At 45.4% G+C, this 17,459-nt stretch overlaps 1 long non-coding RNA gene across 1 annotated transcript; it reads left to right on the top strand.

The window, feature by feature from the left end:
• Positions 1-986: 986 nt before the first annotated feature.
• LOC128332953 (uncharacterized) lies at positions 987-12,437 on the top strand. Its single transcript, XR_008310792.1, has 3 exons — positions 987-1,186; positions 6,310-6,385; positions 11,908-12,437. It is a non-coding gene; the product is annotated as an uncharacterized LOC128332953 (long non-coding RNA).
• The last annotated feature ends 5,022 nt before the right edge of the window (positions 12,438-17,459 follow it).

The raw sequence follows: 17,459 nt of genomic DNA, 5'->3' as shown, positions 1-17,459 counted from the left end.
TACAGAGCAGCATCAGCCTCCAACCCATGTTGACTTAAAAGGCTTCAGCAGCAGTCAAGCATAACCTGGATTCCAAGTGGAATCTGACAGCATCAGCATGAATGTCTTAATACACTCAAGCCTCCTGTGTGCTTAGGTGTGTGTGTGTGTGTGTGTGTGTGTGTGTGTGTGTGTGTGTGTGTGTTATGCCCTTCCAGTCTATCGCTGTTTCCCACAAAGGGGAGGGGGGCGTGCTGTGCAGTGCCATCACGTGGTTATTTATTTATTTATTGGCTAGATGGCTGGCTGGCTATTTGCATGTCTAGCCTGCCCTTTCTTCAAGGAGCTCAGGCTGGTGCAAATGGATGTACCCCATTTTGCCCTCTCCGCAATGCTGCATAGGAAGCTGCCTTCTACTGAGTCAGACCCTTGGTCCACCTAGCTCAGTGTCATCTACACTGTCTGGCAGCAGCTCTCTGGGGTTCTGAATGGATCTTTCCAGGGGCAGAGGAAGGCCAGCATCAGCCCGGGTCCAGCCTGCCGCCACACCCATGAGCTGCACCCCTGCATCTGATGCTAAACCCCGCCCCTTGCATCTAGGGTTGCCCTATTCTGGCTTTCCGAACCCGGGTGCCTAATTTGCATATTATGTAAATTGGCTGGAAAATAATTTCTGAGCCGAATAGTGACTGCACGTTTTGCTCCATCACTCCGCTTCTACAATGGCTAGAGCTTTTCTTTTCTTTTCTTTTTTTAAATGAATGCTGAAATCAAGGAGAATCTGGCTGGGCTAAGCAAGCTGGGTGAGATGCTTAAAATCTGGGTGAAACCCAGAATTTTGGGAGACAAGGCAACTCTGGCTGCACCTGACATCAGATGCTAAGCCCTGCCCTTGCACCTGACATCAGATGCTAAGCCCTACACCTGACATCGGACGCGGGGGCGTAGCTTTGCTTGCAAACGGGGATGCAAAGCGAAGCTCCGCCCCCTGCATCTGATGTCAGACGCAGGGGACGTGGCTGAGGCACAAAGTGTGGCCCCTGAAGGGTGGCAGCCCGGGTTCTTTGAACCCATTTGCTCAATGGTGGCTCCGCCCCAGGATCTTTCCCAGTCCTGCCTGTTGATGCTGGCAGGGGTTAAAACTGTGGGCTTCTGCATGCAAAGCAGATTCTCTACCACTGAGCTAAGGATGCTCTTAGATGATGGGGTAAGTTCGGCTGAGAAAAAGTGACTGGCCCGAGGTCACCCAGTGAGTGTAATGACTCAGGTCTCTTTGCTGCTTCTAGTTTGAGGGTTGGAGCAACCCAAATAGCTTCATCACATCTTATTCATTATATCTCCCTGCTTATTTCGTGGCTAGTCTCCTCCGGGGGACATCTCCCTTTCATGTATTATGGATTTTCTTGATCGCACTTGTTGGAATATTATTTGCAAATAGCTCTCTAAAAGCACAGTTGGTTTGCACAAACGCCTTATCAATGGTGCTTGCGGTGGCTGGTAGGTCCCTCCTCACCACGTCTTGAGGATATTTGACACTGCTTGAAAGTATCTCTCAGACGGGGAGGGGAACCAGGCCAAGGCCACAAGCCAGATGTCTTGAGAAGTGGAAAGTGTGAAATATCGCACTTGGAAGCAAATCGGAACCTTTGGGGTTAAAAGTAACGCCGCTTTGGCTTGCATACAATGCGCAGGTGCGAAATTTGTTGATTGCAAAGTATATAAGATGGATGAACTGGCAGAGGCGGGTGCGGGGTGCAGATGCACCCAGAAGCTTTCACTAGCATGAAATAAACCTTTGTTTTAAACTTTGATACTGGTGTCCGGTGAAAATTACCTAACCAAGAAACGAGCGACAGGGAGAACCTCTCCCTTCTCACACACTACAGCTTTGCCTCATAGCCCCCTTTAAAAACAAACAAACAAACAAACAGACAAACATGTTTCTGTTCAGCAAACATGGCAAACAGCTCTGTTATCTTTACTTTGTTTTTGTCCTTTTGAGTAAAATTGGGTAACGAGGATGAAGAGGCCAGCATTTAATTTCCAGCCCCTCACATCTTCCGTTGGCTCAGAACTGCTGAAACATCGGCTGAGAGAAGAGGAGGAAAGTGACTTGGCTTTATTTATTTATTTTCCTTGTAATGGAAATTAAATAGGGCACCTCCTAATGTGACATGCTCCTCCTAGCCATCTGTTAGCAAAGAACCGCTCAGCAAAGAAAATGTTGTGTCAAGAGGATGAGGCCTAGCTCCAGACCCCAGCGGATGAGGCCTTTGCCCCTGTTGCCATGGAGACAGACGGCAGCTGCAAGGGGAGGAGGCAGCAAGATGGCAGGGGCAGGCTGTGATCCACAGACAGATCTGATGGCAAGGGTTTGTCCCAAATGCGCCATGTTAGACTTCAGGTTGCCCCCTGCTTGCCATTCAGATGAACTGTCACCCCTATATTGTCTAAAGCAGGGATCCTCAACGTTGGGCCCCCAGATGTTCTTGGACTTCAACTCCCATAATCCCCAGCCAAAGGCCACTGGGCCTGGGGATTATGGGAGTTGAAGTCCAAGAATATCTGGGGGCCCAACGTTGAGGATCCCTGGTCTAAAGGGACTCACTAGGAGAGCATTGGAACATCAGGACACAGGATCATAGGAAGCTGCCATATCCTGAGTCAGACTATAGGTCCATCTAGCTCAGTATTGTCTACCCAGACTGGCAGCGGCTTCTCCAAGGTTGCAGGCAGGAATCTCTCTCAGCCCTATTTTGGAGATGCTGCCAGGGAGGGAAGATGGAATCTTCTGCTCTTTCCAGAGTGGCTCCATCCTGAGAGGACAGAGGCGTAACTATAGGGGGGGCAGGGGGGGCACGTGCCCCGGGCGCCATCTTTTTTGGTCACATGGGGGGGCGCCGCCATGAAAAAAAATTTTTTTTAATTTTTTTTAATTTTTTGTTAATACAAATGTTTCCTGCTCAGTGCAGCAGCGCTGCAGCAGTCAAGGGAGCACGTCGGCGCCCCCTCCCCCACGAGCGGTCCCTTCCGCGCCACCCTCGCCCCCCCCCCATTGCTTTGCTGGTGCCTGGCGGCCAGTCAGTGGCCTGGCTTGGCGGCGGTGGGCGCTTGTGAGGAAAAACCTAAGTATAATGTAGTATGTTGGGGGTGCGGGGGGCGCCATTTCAATGCTTGCCCTGGGCGCCGTTTTCCCTAGTTACGCCTCTGTGAGGGGAATATTTTACAGTGCTCATGCATGTTGTCTCCCATTCAAATGCAACCAGGGCAGACCCTGCGTAGCTAAGGGGACAAGTCATGCTTGCTACCACAAGACCAGCTCTCCTCTCTACAGATCAGGACACTTGTGCATCCCTCTTATAATGGTGTGGGCCACAGAGGTATCATCTGAACCAGCCTGAGCACTGGGAAGTTAATGGTTTCAGCTTTTAAATATAAAGTAGTTGAAGGCATATTTAAAGAATAATCCAAATTTGCTGTTGCACGCTTTTTGTTTTTACAACATTAATTCCAATAATTAATAACTCCCATTTATACATTCTTCATTTCAGGCAGTTTCTCAGTTCTAACCATGTCAATTTTCTGTAACTCTGCAGAAACAGATGGAGCTGCTCTTGCCTTCTGATATCTAATTAACAATGCTGGCAGCAGCCAATATAGTTGTGGCTATTTTTATGTACTGTCTGGCCCAGACAGCACATGGCTCTAAACACATCTGTTGCCAAAATTTTTAGCTCCATAACTTACCTGTGTTATGACATCACAGTGCTGACCCACACATTTCTCTGCCCCGCTTCCCAGCAGCCACCAGTGATTTGTGTGCAGGGATAGGGTCACATGGAGTGCCAAGAATTCATAACACAAGTATGCACTATTAGATGTTTCATGGGGAGTGAAATGTGTGACTGAAGTTTTTAGTGGTGTCACACATTATGTTAGCCCATGAGCCAGGCCCCCAAATTTTGGCCATGGGTAACATCTCAGGGGTCGAATATTCATAATGATTTTTGGCAACATTTACTAGATATAGGAAATATAATATTCCCACTAGAGATGGAAATATAGATGACAGCATTGTTGCACATACTGCTTTCTCTGTGTTATCACCCCTTCTTTATCCTTACCCCCAATCAATTAGGGTCAAATAAAATTGCAGTCATTTTTGCACACAGGAAAGGTGAAGTTTAGCATTAGGCTAAACAATTAACAAATTGTTGTATTCTCTCCATGGAGGATATTCCTGCCAATGTTCCATTCCTCTGAGAACACTGGTAAAGTTTTATTGTTGTTTTTGTACTTTTAAAACTTTCAACAGCTTTTAAAAACACCATTGCAAATTTGGCTGCTGCAGGCCTGATGGTCAGGGCGATAAAAGCATCATAACACACTGGAAGCTAGAAGGATTGCAATGGTGTTTTCCATCTCTAGGTGTGTAGACCTTGTCAAAAATCACAGTGATCATTCAGCCCTCCAGATAGAATCAACAGCCCCAGCAGCCTCATGTACTACATGTTGGAAGTGAAGGACTATATGCTGTCTCTTGTCTCAATGATATAGGAGGAGAGACTAGTGAGTCAGAGGGCTAGAGGGTCAAGACATTGGTCATCCCTTCTCTACTACTCTGGCACTATCCCTTGATATGTAGATTGCTATTCTTAGGGACTTCCTTCCTTCCAGCCACTTCCTACTTCCTTCCCTTCTTTCTCCCTTGCAACATGTAAGCTCCTCTCTCCCTGCGCCATGTGTGCAGAGATGCAGAACCCATCTGCATCCAGCTAGCTAGCTAGATTAGAGATCCTGTCTCTTCACTTTACTATCTAGAATGGAGTTCTATAATAAATACTCCTCCTGTTGATTTGAAACTATGAACTGGCTCCAAGTTATTTTACTCTCAGCATACACACATGCCTAATCAAATTCCGCTGTGTTGTGCCTCTGTGCACTCTGCTATAATGAATAAGGGTTTCTCCTACCAGAGAGAATTCCCAACACTACATGTAGTTTGAGCCTCTGTTTCCTTTGTAGAAGAGAGTACTAGATTCTAGAGAGCACTAGGCCTTGGAGACATGCAACCCAAAGCAAAAATAGTGTCTGAGTTGTTCCTCATGTACGGATGTGCACGGAACTGGGGGGGGGTGGCTCGAAGGTGAGGGGGCATACCTTTAAGGGCGGGGGAGAGTACCCTTACCCCCTGCCAGTGCTCCATTTTAAAAGTGTCTGTTGGGGCGGCAGTGTACCTCCCTGCCACCCTCTGTCCTTTCGGCCAGAAATACTTGGTGCGCATGCGCACACTGGGCGCATACACACACACACACACACACACACACACACACACACACACATTGTGCTCGCTCACTTGCACGCACACCGGGCACATGAACAAGCGCAATGTGCACACACGTGCTGGTTACTTCCGGCCGAAGAGGACACGGGGCGGCAGGGAGGTACGCTGCCGCCCCTATGGACACATTTTAAATGGAGCACCAGGGGGGAGGGGAATGCAGCGATAGGGGTAAGGGCACCCTCCCCCACCCTTAAAGGTATGCCCCCCCCCTTGAACTGGCTGAACAGCCAGTTGTTTTAACTGGTTCGGAGGCCCTTAAAAGGGCCTCCTAACAGGTTCCTGCACATCCCTATTCTCATGTAAACAAAACAAAACTCATTGCAATGCGGTGAAGTCTGTCTCCAAAATGGGTCTGATCCATGCGTATCCTCATCAAGGCAGATGTGTTAACTAGAACCAGCCCATTCTTTTTTACTGGTCCATTCAGAATTTTATTATCTTCTTGGCCAGTTCCCTGCATTGAAATATTCTCTCTCTCTCTCTCTCTCAATCTCTCTCTCTCTCTCTCTCTCTCTCTCAAATATTTACCATTTCATAGCAAACAGTACTATAGCAAACGCTTGTGCTTTGAACACCATGCCTTGTGAATGCAAAAAGACTGGCCATTAGCACAATTTCAGCATTACTTATCTGTGTCACGCAATAGGAAACAGAAGACCAAAGTACTGATAGCAAACATTAGTGTTCTCCAGCTCTGATTATTATAATGCATGCATTAGAGGATTCCTTCAGCTGTGCTGCTAAAAGCCTTCTTTATGGGCACAGTCCAGAAACATCCTTGCATACCTTTATCTTGTAAGACTGAGATAAAAGAAGATAACGATAGAAAATGTGGCGCAGAAATGGAGTTATTGGGCAGGCGACAAGCCTGACAGGTCACATGCTTGAGGAAGCTTTTAAGCAGAGAAAAGCTTTACATACAGATTTTGTCACTCTTAAACTTCCTTGGAACTGCAAATGTGTGTCTTGTGTCTTTATACAAACAGGAGCTGAACAGCCACAAGAATGTATACAGCAGGCTCAGAAATGACTGCAAGGGAAGGAGAGCTGGTCTTGTGATAAGTAAGCATTAATTAGCTTCTTTGCCAAGCAGAGTCCACTCTGGATTGTGTTTGGATGGGTGACTATACGTGAATGCTGTTTGCTGTAAGGTATTGGGGCTGTAGCTCTATGATAGAGAGCATCTGCTTGCTTGTAGAAGGTCCCAAACTCGCTCCTTGGCATCTCCAGGTAGGGCTGGGAGAAACTCTTGCTTGTAACCTTGGAGAACCACTGCCAGTCCATGTAGACCAGAGATTCTCAACGTTGGGTCCCCAGATGTTTTTGGACTCCAACTCCCATAATCCCCAACCAAAGGCCACTGGGGCTAGGGATTATGGGAGTTGAAGTCCAATAACATCTAAGGACCCAACATTGAGAATCCCTGATGTAGACAACACTCAGCTAGATGGACAAATGGTCTGATTTGCTAGAAGGCAATTTCCCATATTCCTATCTCAGACTGTTTGATGTATTTGGTTGGATGCAGTATCTAGTGGAGATGGCCACTTTCCATTAAAACTGACGCCCTAGATATCTGAGGGACTGTCTTCTCCCAAATGTTTCTGCCCACTGAACAAGGCCACAAATGATTAAAGAGGCTTGGTTGGCTTGTATGCAGAACAAGGCCTTCTTGGTGGCTGCAGCCAGATTCTGGAACACCCTTCCTAGGGTTGTTTATTCATAGCCCTCCCTTATTTCCTTCAGGAGCTGAGTGAAGACTATTTTGGTTGCCTCAGCTTTCAGCCCTTAGGAGGTTGTTTTTATTTGTTTGTTTATATTCATTTTTACATGTATATCCTGCTTTTCCTCAAGGAGCCCAGAGTGATGCACATGGTTATGTTTATCCTCACAACAACCCTGTGAGGTAGGTTCAACTGAGAGAGAAGTGACTGGCCCAGAGTCACCCAATGATCTTCATGGCCGGATGGGGATTTGAATTCGGGTCCCCCTGGTCCTAGTCCAGCACTCGAATCACTACACCACTGTTGTACTACTGCTGGTTCTGCTTGATTTCATGTAATGGTGTTTCCATCATGCAGTCACTCGCTTACAGACAGCAAGTGTAGGATTGATCTCCCAAATGAGTGCTTTGCTAACCAGACAGAGGTGCTCATTTGAATCAAAGAAGCTATACTGGTAGCTATTTCCCGCTACCATAAATCAATATTGCAAATGAACTTGCTGACACGGCATACCGTTTAAGAGCAATGCCCATGTTAAGAACTCTTCCTCTTGCAGTCAGGTAGGCTGATCAACTGAATATATGTTTAGCCACCTTATCGCAGGAAAGTATTAATAGTACAAAGACTTTTGCTGAGCCTGTTATGCCAGCCTGATCTTACTTTTTGAATCCCAATGACTAATTAGAGGCTAGGGACTCATTAGTGCCTCCCCCAACCTCTTTAGCCCATTCTATTTCAGTTTCAAAGAGCCAAAGCAACTGCCTTATCGGAAGGCTTTTTTCTCTGCATATTGAATATTTGATCGTTCTTCCGCATTGCAATGCTATGCCTTGGGCTGTCAAAAAATCACATTTGTCTCTGCTCTAGATCCAAGGTGAGGGAGCTGTTGATGACACTTCTGAAATCTAATTAGTGCCTTTCATGTCAGCTATGATAACAGCAGGGTGGGGGTGGAGAATGCACCTCATAGCAGCTGTTTGGTTACTAGACAGCAGCCGCCTGATGCACAAGGAGCAGATCAGTTATTTTGGGACCTAGAACAGTTGTTTTCTGTGCCTGGCCTAGAAACTTCATGGGACTCTCTGGAGGAAATGATACTGGCAAGCGAAGGGTAAATGACAGGTGGCCGCCAGACAACAGGAGGACCAGCTCCGCACCTTTAATGTCATGCACATTTTGCAGAGAGCAGCCTAGTAAAGATTCCAGTTTACATAAGTCCCTCTTCTGTGGCAAAGATGGGAGGGAGTCCTCTAGGTTCTCTGCATTTGAGAAGGATCTGTGATTACATAAACCTACTTCTTAAGGGACCAATATTCCCCAGAACAGCTGCCCTACAAGCTGGAAAATGAATTGCATTATTGCTCCAGCCCTGCCTCACCAAAAGCACAAAAGCTAATACACTGGACGTGGAAAGAAGGCCAGCTTTTATGCAGATTGAATGTGGCATGGAGGTTACAGAGAAGAAGACACAGACCATTAAGGTCCGTGGTGTCTTCCAGTTCTCTCTATAGCCCTGGCTATGCTGAGCACCGGTCGCATGGCCACCACTGGACAAGGGAGGACAAAGGTCCCTGGGCTGCTGGAGTTTAGGGAGCTGCCATAGTGCTCCCTTGTCCTTTCTTTCCCAGCAGGCTTAGGGTTAGGCACCCAGTCGGTCCTTCGTTCTGGAAAGGAGCAGGAGAGGGGCCACATGGCCCCGCTTCTGGGTGCTGGTCATGCCTCCTGTGTCGGCATCATCTTGCTGTGCTGACACAGGGGATGTGGCCAGCTGTTGTGCCAGGGGCACAGTCCCTTCTTGGGGCCAAGGCATTGAAACACACATAGGCAGAAGATGAAATAGATGGTGTCTTAATCAAAGAAAGACAAAGAGAGATAAGGCTTCTTACATCCCTCTAAGCCATAACTACCAGGGTCCTCTTGCGGTAGGGGATGTGCTCCAGCCGGGGTGAGATTGTGGTCCACACTGGTCCACGGTGAGATCCAGCTAGCATTCTAAGAAGGCTGTCTCTTTATACATGACTTTAAATAAAGCACGTTACATAATACAGTTTTCTTGGCTTACTTGTCTATAATGAGCAAAGAGCAGGTGCTTAGTGAGATGCGATTTGTTGCTTGAAGTTTTCAATGGCAGCAACGATAAGGAGCTGCAGCCTCTGATAAGAAGCCGAGCTTGTTGAAATTGACCCACGGATGAACTTCTGAGACAGGCACTAGAATTTTCCACGCCTTGCAATACAATGGTCTTCCAGTGAGTAAAGCTGTCCCTGTCAGTATACCAGGCCCCATTAGAGGGGCCACGCAGCTCTTCCAGGTGCTGTTTGGCCACGCCCCTGTGTCACCTGCGGGGGGCATGGACGGTGTGCGTGCACACGAGCATGCAGATTAGTGGGAGGAGCCACTGGCTGAGGCCTGTCACCAGGCCACCAGCTCTCCTCCATAACGCTCTAGTTTTCTGTAGAAAGTACACTTTTGATATTAGGAAGCAAGCACTCACACAAGTAATCCTCTACCTGGATTCTGAGGGAACAGCTGTACTTGTAGTAGTTCTGTAGTTTGGCTCTAATATGTGTGTGTGTGTGTGTATGCAGGATTTAATTCTTTGGGTGGGCCAAAGGGTTAGAGTTACAAATAACACAATGTTGAATAAATGCAGGGTGAGGCTGTAGACCTGGGGTGTATTACCAAGGGAAGCAGAGCTGCTCGTGGTAGCAGGCATTAATTGCCCTGTTTCCTAAGCAGGGTCTTTCTTGGTTTGCATTTGGATTGCTGACTACATCCAGAGTCACCTGCCCGTAATCTCCTTGGAGACTCCCGCCCTCTGTGTACTGTTAGAAAGCACAGCAATGCTTTGAGTGCTGGGAGATTCTAAACAGAGTAATTTTCTCCAGAGTTATGCAGAAATCTTTGGGGATGCTACTTTAAGATTACTAGTCATCATTGCTTCCCCTCCAGTCAGGGGCGTGGCTATAATTGAGCGAAAGGGTTCAAAGAACACAGGCCCCCAGCTCCTGAGGCCCTCCAGATCCACCCCTCCCTATTTTCCTCATTATCTCCCACACTCTGGGGGGCCACCAGAGAGAGGGATTAACACAGGCCCCCTCTCCCCTACCTACGCTCCTGCCTCCAGCAGGGGGCGTCTCAAGGCTTCTAAAAACCATACCACAGAGTGCCATCGTAGTAAAAAAGAAGCAACACCCCTATGGTGTCAATGTCCCAACTACTACCACAAATATTTATATACTGCTCTTCAACCAAAAGTTCTCAAAGTGGTTTCCATAGGGAAATAATACATAAATAAGATGGCCCGCTGTCCCCAAAGGGCTCACAATCTAAAAAGAAACACAAGACAGATACCAGCAACAGCCACTAGATTCCTAACACCAATCTCTGCTTATATGCATGGGATCTTGTGGCCATCATGTCTGAGAATCCCCCTACTTCAGAAATAACAATCGGTGCTAGGAACATACACAATGATCTTGGCTGGTCAGATCAGAAAAAGGTTTCTCTCTCTGATATACCCTCTATTAAAAGGCATTTTCAAATCAATATACCTATAGTTCACTGGGATTAAAAGGCTTGGGTTGTGTTAAAAAACCCCAAACAGAAGCCGCTTCTTGAGCAAAGAGTGCAAGCAGAAAGTGGGGCAAATACTCAGGTGCTCCACCTACAAGGTACAAAGTAAATCCTGTGGCTGCTTAGACAGACACAAAAACCTTGCAGCAGAGCAAAAAGTAGATTGTAACTGTGTAAGAAATGTGGGCATTACGTAGAGTTAAACCATGAAGAGAAAAACATAGATGACTGTGTAAGAAATGTGGGCATTACATAGAGTTAAACCATGAAGAGAAACGTGAATGCTAGGGAAAACATTTCAGAGTCTGTTGGAATGATTCTGAGGATCTTTTGAGGATGAGTGCTACATGGGAAAAATGCAGAAACCTGAAATTTCTGTAAAATATGTCTTTTATGACTTTGAATGTGCACAGGAGGCTGGGACTGGGACATACATTCCAAATTACATTTTTGCAAAAGCATTCCAAATGAACAGTCACAAACAGTCACAATACTTCAAAACTATAGCAAGAAATCATGCCCCCCAGCTGGAAAAAGTTGGGAATTTCGTGGGCAGTCATGCATGGCAGATTTCATCTACTAGTTAGCAACATACATTTTAAGAAGTGTTCCTTTATTGGTCACAATGCCTGAAGCTATGATGGAATTCTGGTTTGGAAACAGCTGATAAAAGCAAAGTTTGAGGCTGAATTGATTACCCAAGGAGCAAAATTGTTGTGTATCACTGTCAAGGGTTAGATATAAAATGTATAGATTCCCTCTGTCATTTACCAAAGGCACTAGCAAAATTGCCTAAATTTTGGCAAGAGGCCAAAGGGTATTTTCCCAATTTCTTTAACACAAAAGAAAATTGGAATTATATGAGGGGGGTGCCCAATGTAAAATACAATGGTATTAAATCTATGACGCCCACTGGAAAGGCAGAGTTCCCGGAATGGCATGAACAGAACAATTGAAAAAATTTTGACATGCAGAAAGATTTAAATATTTGTGAAGGAACGAGGCCTAGACCTCTTGGGTTTCTGTAAAGAAGCCCCTGTGTTATTAATAATCCCAAAATTCTTCTTGTAAATAAGCCCTGATAAATGAATTGTATTATATTATATTCCCCAAAATTCATTATTGTAAATAGATTCTGTGGTTGAAAATCCCTGTGCATGCAGAAGGCTGGCAGGGTCAAAGGTTCATTCTTGTTTCACTGTTGGTTTAGCATTTTGACAATTGATTTTTGGAGGGGAAAGAGGTTTTAAAAAAATGGAGGGATTTTTGTTGTTGCTGCTGGAGGTCTGAGAAGTCAAAGAGAATCTGCTGGAACAAGTCAGAGCTGGAGGTTGCAGAAGGAAGAGAGTCTGGAAGTCTGCTAGAGTGAATCCCGTGAATCCTTGCAGAAAGTGAGCAGCCAGTAAGAAGAGAAGCCTTCCAGCTGAAATCACTGGAAGAAAAGGAAGAACCAGGCTGGACTGAGTCCTAGACCTATGCCGTAATCAGAAGAATCTGCTCAGCAAGCCCGAAACTGAGAAGTAAGAAAGTACAAGAGGACTCTGAGTAGGGACCAGTATAGAGCCAGGTAGTGGTCACCACCCAACCACTTCCCTAGAAGATGGGATGTTTTTATGAGGACATGGCTGAATGTTCCAACTTCTGTAGCAGGAAATCGTACCTCCAGCGATGCTTTAGAATATCTACAAAATCCTAGTGGTGTGGCTCTGACACCTAGCACTTCTCACTGGGTTTCTTAAAAACAGAGGAAAACTAGCTGGGTAAAAATTTAATGTTATGTTTTTCAGATGTAAAATAAAGCTGATTGCATCAAATTTCAGGGTGCCAATTGCTGCTTTGAGGGTAACAGGGGAAAGCACACACACACATATACATTATTTTAGAGCCCTCTTGGGTGCTTTATTGGGTTTTGAAAATCCACACGCTTAGATGTTTTGAAAACAACATGAAAACAACATGTTTGGTCATGCACTTCTTTTTTCACAAACTGTTCAACCATTTAATCATTTCTTTCTAAATTACAATACAATTTTTGAATCTGCTTAAATGTTAACCCCTTGCCCCTCTATTATGGGGGGGGGGAACCACAATGGTAACCACAAGTCACAGAATCAGAAGCTTGTAGCTAGAGGGGTTGAAAAACCATCTTGTTAGCATTTTCCCCCTCTAAAAATGCACCATAGTTCTGGGAAATGGGGTGATTTGGGGGGTATCCATAAGAATAAAAAAATATCCCCTACTGTCCTGTCAAGTAGATGGCCTCTTCTGGGAGGAAGAGAGTGGGTGTTAACCACAAGACCAACCAGTCTTTGTAGCAGTCTCTTTCTAGGCACCCAGTCACTAGGATAAACTCCAGAGTACTTCAGGTGCAGGGCTTGCAGACAGCACATGTGTTATCTGTACACTATCCATGTCACATATAGTCAAAAAGGAAATTCCTCCAAAGATTTATCTCAATGAGATTATCAAATACAGTGCACACAATCATATTGATTGTTACTTGGAGGAGCTTGGCAAAACGTGTTTCAGCAATCAGGTTCCCTGTTTTAGGGAACCTGAGAATCAGGGAATAGTGACCCCCACATTCTTGGTCTGGAGTCAGATCAAATGCAAGCAGCGTGTAGTCATCCCCTTATTCTTCCCTATTAATTATCAGAGCACTCTCTTCCAAATGTTTGCCTGTGCCAGTCCCATATACTCATGGACAAAATTATGAGATTAAAAGTCAGGCTGGTAAGGCTTCATGGGACTTACCATAAAGAGGCATGTAAAGTTAATGTCATAATACTTGAAATTAAAGGGTTTTTTAGAGGAAGATTATGACAGGTTTTGGTAATTGCCTTAAATATAAATTTTCCTGATTGCTATGACACAGCTATCAGCCAAGATGCTAAACACTTTCATACCTGCACAGTCCGCTGGATATTTCACATTAGCTGTGAGCACAACTTCACAGCAGGTTTTAGGGAACATTTCTTGATAAAGAGGGAGGCTGACAAGATCTGCAACTTGAATGCACCCTTGTTGCACAATCGCTTAATTTTCACATCTACACCATATTAAAAGTGGTTTTTCTTGGGGGGAAACAGGACTATGTGAAGTTGCCCCAGCAGGTCTACCTTTTGGCTGTAAAGGCAGCTCTGCTAACAAGGCCAAGGTTAACGCCATCCAGGGCTGTTACTTCATGATGACATGCAGTATCCTTATAAAACAAGCCTGCTGAGAACTGGGTGGATAGAGTGTTCTCACTGTAATTCCTCATCACTTCAATTAATGCCCTGTAGGGATAGGTGCTGCTGTTCTGGCTGACAAACCAGTCTCCCAGGGTTACATCCACTTGAATAAACATGGCTGCAATAGGGTAATTCACCAGGCCCACTGTGGCATCCTGTGCAAGGTTGTTTCCATCTTTGTTGACCATTTTACAGCATACATATAAAAGGGTGTTAATCAAGTCCAGGTAAAAATCCACAGTCCCGGCAATGTGGAAATGCAGGGGGGCAGTGTCTGTCAGAGTAGTCTGGGGAGGCACTTCAACATACAAGTTTCTCTCAATACTGATCTGCACAGGGGCAATTTGGAGCAGATCCAGTTCAGATTTAGTGCACTCTTCAGAGCTGCAGTGTATAAAAGCCATAATGGCTTAAAATATATTGCCTGCAGAGTGCTTCCTTTTCCTCTTAGACCTTCTCTTGTGCTTCTGAGGCTTCTGCTGGCTCACAACCTTTCTTTGAAGAGGACATGGAGGTCCTGTTAGCTGCACATGTGATGCCTCCCCCCCCTTTTGATATACATCAGACCCGATCCTCCTTGTGTCAATGAGGCCTGGCCCATCTTATTCATAACAGCATGAGAAATGTGGCCCACCATGTCTTTAGCGATGCCCCGAGCTGGTGTTTTAACATGTGGCTTAAGGATCTGTAATCCCCATCTCAAAAGCGTGACTGCTTTCTGGAAAAGGCTCCTGAATATACCCCCAATTCATGCAGCATACATGAACGGTGCTCCTGTGTAAAAGGCAAGGGCACTTCCTGCCTGGGCATTGTAATAATTCTTGTAAAGGATAGAGTTGCCATAACTTTTCAGAATTGGCATTTAAAAAAAAAAAAAAGCCGTATACCTTCTGGGGGTGAAAGTGTAGCTTCACAATCACCTTGCCAAAACAGAATGGCACATTTTTGTTCTGGTCTGTCTTTATCTCCAAAGTGATTATGTCAATGTGGCGCTTGATCATAGGAATATAGTGGGGCTTGTCATAAACACTTGTCATGCTCACCGTTCTGCCCGTGAACTGGAATGTTTCACAAAAGGAGGACATAATGGTCTCCCACTATCTGATGCTCTACAATGTCCGTATAAACAAACAGAGTGTTGAACCCACCAGTTATGTCTGCAGTGAAAGGGAACAGTTTGGTGTGTGTGTTAGTATGGAGTCCTACTATGTGCACTAGTTCAGCTTCAGCAGAAAAGGTGACGGTGCTGTCACGACTCAGAAACTGAATACATGTACTCACAGGGTCATAAAGCAAGGTTGCTCCCTCTACGGTGCTGTTAATTTCATTAATATCATCCAACAAATCTGTCATGCTGGAGTAATACCCCTTTTTAAAGTTGAAGGTCTGCTTCTTCAGCCCCTTGACATATTCAAAGGGGGTGTCTTTTGTAATAGTGTTCCAGCTGTTTGAGTATATTTCAACCAAGCCCACTTCCTACTCCCCAGGAAGATCCAGGGCCTTTGCTAACTGGATATTGAAGACTGAACTAGTGTTCTGTGGGAAAGCCTTCTTGTTAGCATTACTGGGGAGAGTAACATAAAATGCTCTGTCAGCCATTCTATACCTGTTCGTTAAGGACTGAAGTAGGTACCCAGCTGTTGAACTTGTCAGGCCATCCCAGCCACTTCACTAAATGTTGTTTAACTTTGTCACATTTTTCCAACTCTGTACACCTTGTCCTCTTCCACTGTAACTCTTCAGGATAGAAGCTGCAAAGAACTGCCTCACCCATGTAATCTTTTAACAGACAGGCCTATCAGTTCTTCTGACGACTTGGTCCACTATAAACAATTCTGTGGTGTAGTTCTGTTCAAAACCTTTCTCAAAAACTTGAATCTTTGAAATCCTTACGTGTTCTCATTTTCTTAGCACAGGAGGCTTGGCTTTTTTATGGATCATGCTACTGTAAACTGTTTTCCAAACAGTCAGATCATTGGTAGGGTTGACATCCACAGGCCTGGTTTGAACGGTTCTGTGAAAGCTGTGGTTTCACAGCTGTGATAGCTCTCTTTTGTTCAGGCAAAACATTGATATACCTGGAGGTGTTTTGAGCTGTAAAATACCTCCACATTCTTGTTTTTAAAGTTAAATTAAAATGTTCCGCCACCCCTGCTTTGACATCATTGTTTGTGACAAAATGGTGAGTCCCTTGCTCCTTTAACAGGTCACCTACTGGCTTCTTTAAAAACTCCCTCCCTCTGTTGGTCTGGAGCTTGCTGGACTTCCAGCCTTCTCTGAAAATAGCTTTAAAAGCCATTGCCACTTCCCTGCCTGTTTTGTCTTTTAGAGGCACACCTCAAGAGCATTTAAACAGAATATCCACCATGGTCAAAACGTACTTGTAGCCTCTGTTGTATTTAGAAGACTGTTGCATGTCCTCTAGATCTGCCTGCCATTCTACATAAGCCCCTGAAACAAGTCTTGTTTCTTTTAAAATGAATCCTTGCAGGCTTGTGCAGAGTGAAAGCATCCTGCTCTGAAAGCCATGCCTCAACTTGTCTTTTCCTATGTTCTTTACTGTGCTGCCTGGCGTCGTGAAATAGTGGATTTACACCTCAGAAGCTCCCCACTCTTACTGGGGTGTAATATATTTCCTTTAGGATCTCTTATGCTCTGACATGGTGTTGCTTAACACAGGTATGAACACGTTTTTTAAAAAACAAAATTATTTTATGGGTCACCATCAGTACAAACACATGAGATGCAAGATACGCTGACATCCTCAAAGTGTATGTTCTCAAAGGCACGGGCCTGAACTCATGCTTCTGTTTCTTGAGTCAGTAGCTGGAGGCTCTCCGGCTTCAGTTTCCATAGCGGAAGTAGGATTAGTGCTACAGCTCCCACAGTCATCATACTGGTTCACTGGGAAGGCTGTTTCTGGATCCAGAACCTGACCAGCGGTAAAAACAGCTATCTGTAGTGGTAAGGATAGGCCCACAGGATGCAGTGGGAGCATAGGATCCTCCATGGCCCCTGCAGACCTCCTCTAAGCACTCTGTCATAGAGCATGTTCGCAGAGGGGCCATTAAGCCTTTCTGAAATTTGCTCCTATTGGTCCAGGTTAGCGGGGCGTGTTCATAGACAGGTCACATATCCACCTTCAGGGCATGCCTGGACATGTTCTGGGGTAGGGGCAGAACATCCAAGGTAAGACCGTAAGCCTGCTTCTGACCATTTCTGCTGATATAGGCCCACCTCCGACCATTTCCTGTGATGTTAGCATGCACATCACTTCTGGTGACATAAGCCCATGTGCTCTAGGGGGCAGGACCTCTGGTATGCAAATGGAAGTCCCACCTTGATGGGGAAATTAGATATAAGGTATGTAATGCTATACTACTACTGACATGCTAGTTTTCTACATGTAGGAATCTACCCCACCCCCATGGAAAAGCATTGCATCTCATGCACTCTCACCTGCATTCTGACATGTGCAGTCCAGGTCAAAGTTTACCATCTTGACTGCTGTTAATAAGAATGTTAAGAATTCGGGTTGTATGTTGAGACAGCAACGATTTCCAATATGCTGCTGGATTCTCATTTTTGCACATTCTCATTTTC

This window comes from Hemicordylus capensis, chromosome 7 (assembly GCF_027244095.1).
Source record: "Hemicordylus capensis ecotype Gifberg chromosome 7, rHemCap1.1.pri, whole genome shotgun sequence".
NCBI classification, from domain to species: Eukaryota; Metazoa; Chordata; class Lepidosauria; order Squamata; family Cordylidae; genus Hemicordylus; species Hemicordylus capensis.
The sequence above is the reverse complement of the archived record's forward strand: the minus strand, read 5'-3'. Positions and strand labels throughout refer to the sequence as shown.